The sequence below is a fragment of the Belonocnema kinseyi genome, chromosome 1 (genome assembly GCF_010883055.1).
Source record: "Belonocnema kinseyi isolate 2016_QV_RU_SX_M_011 chromosome 1, B_treatae_v1, whole genome shotgun sequence".
Classification (NCBI taxonomy): domain Eukaryota; kingdom Metazoa; phylum Arthropoda; class Insecta; order Hymenoptera; family Cynipidae; genus Belonocnema; species Belonocnema kinseyi.
Window position 1 is genome coordinate 90,496,637 of NC_046657.1, and position 8,239 is coordinate 90,504,875.

The 8,239-nt window shown below is 31.7% G+C and overlaps 1 protein-coding gene across 1 annotated transcript in view; it reads left to right on the plus strand.

Moving 5' to 3' along the window:
• The first annotated feature begins 637 nt into the window (after positions 1 to 637).
• LOC117178766 (sodium-dependent dopamine transporter-like) overlaps positions 638 to 8,239 on the plus strand; it is an 84,034-nt gene continuing 76,432 nt past the window's right edge. The window contains exons 1-2 of the mRNA XM_033370221.1: positions 638 to 749; positions 1,240 to 1,500. The gene's annotated coding sequence lies outside the window, so the exon portion shown is untranslated. The remainder of the gene's footprint in view (positions 750 to 1,239; positions 1,501 to 8,239) is intronic.

Genomic DNA, 8,239 nt, shown 5'->3' on the forward strand with positions numbered 1-8,239 from the left:
TATGGCTCAACCATGACGTGTTGGGTGATTTTTGATACCGAATTTGAATTCAGCGCCCCAAAATCCATAGGAATACGTGTGTCTTGTTACCAGATCCGCACACTTTTTTTGTGTGAACTTGTTTATAAGAATTGATAACAACAACGATAATTATTACTATATAGGTATCTTGTTAAATAGCAATATTTTGTGTAATATGTATTCTCAAGATGAAAAATAGTTAATCCATCGAGAAGAAAAATGTTCTATTTTGAAAAATGAGAGATTAGTAAATTTACGTTATTAATTTTAGATAATTTAACGACGAAGTCAGCATCAACTACAAAGAAACCATTTGGTTGACTAAGAATCGAACTTTTAAGATCCGTATAAGAACCAAACACTAGATAACGACACGGGTTTAAAAAAAAGCATCGAGCTAATAATTTGTTGCTCATAATTTATTTTTCAACATTACGTTTACAAGATAAAAAAATATTTCTTGAATTCTGCTCATTCCCTTGCGCTTGCCCAGCATCCTCTTGATCGACACATTGCCCTCTTCCCATTGGTTGCTTATGCAGGGTCATGTGACCCTGGCGCGTATATACGTCCGATCTTGCAGAAATTCGTCATTTGGTCCCTCGGTCCTGTCTCGAGACCTCAAGCCTGTTTCGTACAACAATATTCATTACAAATATATTAAAGAATAAATTTCATATTTCACCTTGTATACATCTACTTACACTCATGTAACGAGGGCACAATTGGTTCGTTTGAAAAATCAAATCCGTGTTTTGACGTGATTTATTTTCCACGATTCCTAATCGAAACTTTTTCAATTAATAGAACAATAACGTAACGAGGGCTAAATATAAATTACCTACAATTACTTACAAATTTAGTATTACATAAATTATAAGATTCCATAAAAGGATAAAAAAGAATTCAGTGTTCATTACGGGTTTCATAGAACTGAGTTCTTAGGTCAACCGAAAAAGCAGCATGTTTTTTCCTTGACGAGTTAAAACTGAATTGACATGAATTCATTTCGGAAAAATAATATCCATAATTAAGTGCAAATAATTTGTTTTTAAAATTGAGAGTTTTATATAATAATGAAAGTAAAAGTAAATATTGATTCATTATACCAAGGCCCAAAATAAGTCAAAGTCTTATTTTAATTCAATGAAGGTTTTTTTGAGATGACAAGTTAAAAGTACTTGCTTAAGCAATTTGTTCCTATTACAAGATGTTTAGGATTGATCTTCTGACTTTTGGAGAAGAAACTGATTGTTTTATTTGGGGATGAATTGAAGCGATTATCGCGCTGTTCGAAAATTTTTTCATATTCTGGGAAAGGGTGGATATGGGTCTGACGGATACGAGTTTTGAACTTCTCTTGACCCTGTGGCGAGTTTTCGTTCTGAGGGCACAAGTTATCACCTGTCAGTATCAAGGTGTAGTGTCACAGCCGCGAGTGCCGTACAATAATTAGCCAAGACGCTAAGTGACCACAAGGTGAGTAAAAATGATCAAAAATTAATAATATTTAAATATTTACATGAGTGAAACTATAAACACGAAGTATTATTTTAGGGCTACTTTAAGGTATTACAATAAGTCTCAAAAACAGTCTCTAGTGGTACTAAACTGATACCACTTGCGGGAACCCATATTCATTTGTTTTACATTGAAAATAACAGCATGAAGTTATTTTCTTCCAAAAAATTATACCGCAAACAGAAAAACATCTTATTTTTTTTGCGGTGACCATTTGAAGTATTTCTCGGCAGGGCGTCGTGGGCGAGTAAAAAAATGTTATTTTGAAATATGTTTTTAACAATATGAAAAAGTGCTGCTATCCAATCAGGAGAATAACTCATGATTCTTTAAAATGTTTTTTGAATATCATGTTCAGCACCCACACAAGTGGCCAAAGTTTAAAACGTTTTAAATTTTGTAAATTCTGTTCTTTGGGCATGGCCCTCAAGCAATTTCAACCTAAAAGTCTTTGCACTCGATGGTTTTTTATATAATGTAACTGCAGGGTAATGGAAAAGCTTCTTAATTAAAAAATGAAAAGTATCTGTGGGGTCCTTTTTCCAATATGAAGGGGTACATTTTTCATGAAAAATAATATGAAAATCAACTCTGAATAATCATTTTTCATTTCTACAGACATTTTTTGAAAGTCTTTCAAAGTTATACAGATAATCTAAAATTAAAAACCTTAATGTTAATATCGTAAAACAACTTTAAGTTAAAGGTGTTTTGAATGCAATTCAAAACAAATATTTAAGTTTTTTTTTGTTTCTTCAACTTTTACAATAAAGCATGTTTATCGTATACTTGACATTATTTGACAAAAGAGTAGACATTTTTTTCTTGTAGGCGCTTTCATTTGGAATCTGTGAAATTCGAAAAATATTAATCGGAACGTTGTAGATTTTTATAAATTCTTTTAAGAACTTTTCAAAGTGTTTAAAGCTTTCAATTCGCTTTCGCAATTTTGTTATAATTTGACATACATTTCTCGAACTTTTCTAATTTTTTTTTAATTTTCATAAATCTTAAAAAAAGGCTTATAATAATTGGCCAATTTAAAATTACATGAAAGTACTTCAAATAAAATAATTTCAAATTGAAGTTTTATTCAGAATTTTAAATATTTGACAGTTTTACACATTTTCAAATTGAAAGCCTTCATATCCTGAAACAAATTTTAATTTAAAGCATTTAAAATTGAATAATATAAAACTGAAAATTTATACCTTAAAAGTGTTTAAAATTAAAGAATTTCGAATTGATTCAAGAATTTGGAATTTCATTTTTAAATCAGAGATTTTCAAATGAAAATGTTGAAAATTGGACGATTTTCCATGTACAATCTTCAAAAATACTTGTAATTCTCTTGAAGGTAAGGATTAATATGTGTATGCTTGTAAAAGAAGAATAATTTTTAGCCTTTAAGACTTTTTTTTTAAATTTCAACATTTTTCAAAGTCCTATTTTATCTTCAGACTTTTGTCAAAACTCTCACCACTTCGGAACTATGATGCAACGAAAAGTTCTTATTTTGAGACTCCCCAAAAGGCATGAGAAATCAGTTATACAGAATACACCGGCAGAGTTGATACTATTAATTCAAATATTAGTGTAATGAAAGCACCTATCAATGCCCCATTAGAGTGGTCACAAAAACGCTTTTAGAGCTACAGGTCAAGACACCCCCCTCCCCAACGTTTCCGTTTCCAATTTAATTAACATGGGGAAATTGTGAATTTTCGAAAAATTGAACTCATTTTCCAAAGTTTCATCGAAACGTGCAAAGTTTTTTAGAGATTTAAGAGGAGTGTCATCGAAATAAAACTATACTAATAACTTTCATTTCCAATTCACCCCTACCCTCCCCGCAGTGCCACGAATATAACCCAAAAATCCAAAAAATACATTTTTACGTATTATTGTTACTTTTCAGCACTTTCCGTCGTCTTTTTCATACAAATATTTACTAATGGACAATTTCAATATTTCCCATGATTTTTAAAACAATTTTCGATTGTTTAAACAAATTTTAATTATTTAAACAATGATTTATTCCCAAAAATGTGAAAAAATAATCATATTTTCTCATTGAAATATAATTGTTTGTCATTGTTTGGAGTAGAGAATTTTTCTAAAAACATTATGTAATTATTTAAATAACTATTCATTGTCTATTTTCAAAATTGCTAAAAATTGAGCCAGAGATATCAACTTTCTTTTTAAATTACATTTATTTTAATGTATAATAAATTTCTATTTGTTTAGACCATCTTTATTTTCTTAAGCAGTTTTTTCTCGATAACTAAAAAATTGAAAAGGAAACTGGGGGGGGGGGGGGGGGGGGGGGGAGTATCTTGCCCACTAGAGTGAAAAAAATTTGCAATGCATATTTGGACCACCCTAATCTCCCATTGACCCAGTTTCTTTAAAAATATTTTAAATGCGCTAAGCCTCTAATAATATCCAATAATTAACTTGTCCTAACAGCCCACTATATTTCTCGATAATTTCTTATCAGTTCACCATTTTTGTAAATCATTCTCTACAGTACTAGTGAATTCTTAAAATGAATTAAGTCACACACGCCAATAAACACACAGACTTTTTTTGAACATTCACTTCGCAGCAATAAGAGTTTATTTCATATAAAGAAGTTTAGTAATTTTCTTCAAATTTATAAATCGATATTGGTAGATCATAAACGGGCACATAGAAAGTTCATCAGTAGGTTAATCAGTGCGTCTCGAAAAAGACTACAAATATGTGATGCAATTTTCATACAACCATAAAGATGGGAAAAAGTATACGCATATACACTTTTTTTAGTAAATGTAAACGCAAAAAAAACCAGTTCCAATTCGCCGCTCTAGATTAAAATTCAAATTCAAAAAGTCATATCTTCATTTCGGTTGAGTCACCTATCACTTTACCAAACTTTAGAAAAAAATCATAAAAACCTTCCTTGCCGTTTATGTTTATCAATGTGTATTTAATACATCATACTGAGACATCTGTGTTCATAGATCTGAACAACAAGGAAGGATTTATGATTTTTAAAATAAAGTTTGATAAAATGCCAGATGAATCGTTCAAAATTGTATCAGTAAACAAATTATTACTATTTTTAAATGGTCAAATTTGACTAATTCATATTTGCAATTCTGAAAACTCGTGAGCTTAAACCCTCATGAAATAGAGCATCAAATGTACCATAAATAAGTTTGTTCGAAATCAAATTTATATGCATGTTTTTTGAAAAATTTAAGGTTGTAGAAAAATATGCTACGTTAGGCTAAAAAAAGTATGGTTAAAAAAATAACCATTTTTTATCGTTTTTTTTCTACACGGAGAAAACAATATCGCAAGAATTGCAATATATACCGTAATTCCTGCGCTATATATCGTAATTATCACATTATAATAGAGTAAAATCGTGATATCGTACATTGCAAGATTTTACATTATATTATTATATTATATATACGAGGGTTCAAGTAGTGGCCAAGTGATGTTAGTGCATTATACTTTCCTAAAAAGCTTCGGAACCTACTTGTACGTTGTCATATTGCGCTTTATTTCAATACAGAGGTTTTGCGATATCATTGTGCGATATCTTCTTCTCCGTGTATCGTCAATTCCCCTTTGCCCCACTCTTTCTCTAAACATACACCTGAAGCCCTCTCCGAAAAAAACAATCAAAGCCCCCCCCCCCCTTGAAAAAATCCTGGCTACGCCACTGTTAATAAACATCGCTACATGATGTAGATTTATATAAAAATTAAATAAAAGCATGTAAGTAAATATCAATATAAACGAAGCTTTTGACGCGGAAAATTACAAAATTGCAATATAACTATGTTACAGGCGCGTTAGTATATATAATCTATACAAAAAAAAACTTTCATTGAGAGTTAATTAATTTTCCAATCTTTATAAATGCGATGATGCATGCACGTGACAGAAAACCGCTAGTGAAGTCCCATTGAGAGATAGTGATCGCCTTTGAAATAATACGATTTGACCGGAGCCCGTCACGGTGTACAATGAGCTCGTTAGAGATGAGTGTGATACCCGAAGTACCATCCATAACATGTCGTCACCAAATTGCACACGAACACATGCTCAATCCATTAGGAATCGAAAAATTTTTTAAACACTGTCTGCTGCGTTTTCGTCCAATATTAAGGTGCAAAATCTTGAGTTTACTGTATTTTAATCTTAAAGTTCTTTCAATTTTTATTCAGATGTTTTTTTTTAGGTAAATAAAACTTTTTTAATATGTCATAAATGTCAAAAAATGACCTACTATACGTAGGGAAATATTGTTTAAAGGTATAATTTAATGTAACGTTTATAAGAAGAAGATTATTAAATAAATTATTGAATTTATTGTTTACTTAAGTGAAATTATACATTTTAAATATTTTTTCATGTCCAGGTGCGGCAATATGACAGTTAAGAACATGCTTAATAAAATTTATTTGCTATGCCGCGCAAAGAAAAATGAATAAATGCTTGGTTTAAAGTTGGCTTCTCAGAATTACCTTTTTCCGTCATCATTTAAGATGTTTGACCTTATAAAATGTCAATAAATGTTGATACATTAATTTAGTATAGACATAACAAAATTGAATGCGGTACGCGATTTTTTCAAAAATATTGATTAAATTTTCACTGGTATTCTCCACTGTCTTATTACGACTTTTGATAAGCACCAACTGAAGCATCAGAAAACCGAACTTTATCGAAATGTGACCGAAAGTCCTGTTTTTTACTGAAGAGAAAGAGTTTTTTTTGCAAAATTTCTATAAAATGAAAAAAGCTTTTGAATAATGATTTTATAACATTTAAAACATTTTAATTTGCACATGAATTTATTAACAGAAGTCTTTTCTATTCTTGCATCAACTTCGAGTAAAGTTAAAACAAGTTTCACTGTAAGTAACAAATTTTGCAATTATTATAAATGACTAGGTCTTCCTTATTCTTCAGTAAAATAAATTAATATTATGGTTAAATGGATTCGTCTAGAATCAAGGCATCTTTTATAGTCTTGCATTAACTTATAAAAGTCCGATTTTTCAAATGTATATTATACATGACCATAATTTCTCTAAACTTTAATAAAATGAATGAGTATTAGAAGTCAATCGCTTCCTCTCAAACCAAGGAATCTTTTCGATTCTTGCATCAACTTTGATTTATGTAAATGAAAAAAGTTTCGCCATAGAAATACGATTTTTAAACATTATAAATGAATAAAGCTTCCTTACTCTTAATTATCATAAATTAAGATTATCAAATTGTCTATTCGTGCGGCTAGCCAAACGAGTATATAGCGACATGATTAGTGAATATTTTATTCAACCCCCCCCCCCCACCCCAATGCAGCACATTTCCTCGTTCCCCCATAGTGTTGCAAGATTGAGTACGACCAGCCGTAGAAATAGCAAAGCCTAATATTATAGGTCAATCGATCCATTTAAAAATTGCGATCAGGAATTAAAAGAGGCTCCGGATAGTTTTCCGTATTTCTGATCGGACGCTGATCGGGAAAAATAGAGAGGGCCAGACTAGTTCTGTAACACTGTTTTAATCGGGTTCTATCTAGAACTTTTAAAGAAGTCCTGATGGGAATTTTCTTCTACCGCCCGTTTAGACCTTCCCTATTTTCCGGTACGTTCAGCATTCAGCTGCGATATAAATATATATGTAGCAAACGATTTTTGAACAACAAAATGAATAAGAATATATAAATAAGTACATCCTAACATTCAATACTATGACGATTAATTATTTAAGCTATTACATTCTCCTCTCAATGAAAAATAGTAATTTTCACGTCAGAGCCTGTCTGTCTCTGTGTTGTCGTAGTCTTTGTTAAATTTTTATATCTCATAAAATAATGAAAAATAAAAAATGTTATTCTTCGGCCAAAGTATGCAAAACACGAGAAAGGATGAAGACAAAAATTGTGCGCTCAAAAAAGATGGCCCCCGCGAGGGCCATCGTAATTTGCCCCTCTACGACGTTGACCCTACGTTGGGAAATTCCGAAAGGCTCATATAGTTTTGACATGCTCGCCTTCGAAGGACTTACTAGTCCAGTTGTTCTAGTAAAATTCTGACCACCAATATTTTTAGACATTCCTGTGGCAGTTTTGACGTTTTAGTGATGAAAATAAGCCCTCCATATTTCAATTTATCTTCAACCGTTTTCAAATTGTCATACGAGGAAACAATAAAACCAGTTTAAACTTGGATAATTAAATTTGCAAGAGTCTGAATTTAATAAACTATTATTATTATTATTATTATTATTATTATTACACCATTAAGCCATTTCCCTTTCGGGGTAGGCGTGACTCACTCGGCAGGGGAAAGGAGTAGTGTGTGGAGGGGATAGAGATTTTTCAGATTGATCCAGAATTCTCGTGCTATTTAAGTAAATAACACGTTCGTTCCGCAACACTGCTCCGACCCAGGTTGCTGATCAATCTCTAGCAATCACCCCAAGCGAAGAACCTCACGAAGTCGTTATGTAAGGTTCCCCACTTGGGGAACACACATTCTAACCATTCTTTCCGCGGTCTACCTCTGGGCACGTTGCGATTTACTTTACCTTGATACACTTGTTTCGTTAGTCGTTCATTTGGCATCCTCTCAACATGTCCGAACCATCTTAACCGATTTCTTTCCCATGTGTCTACTAG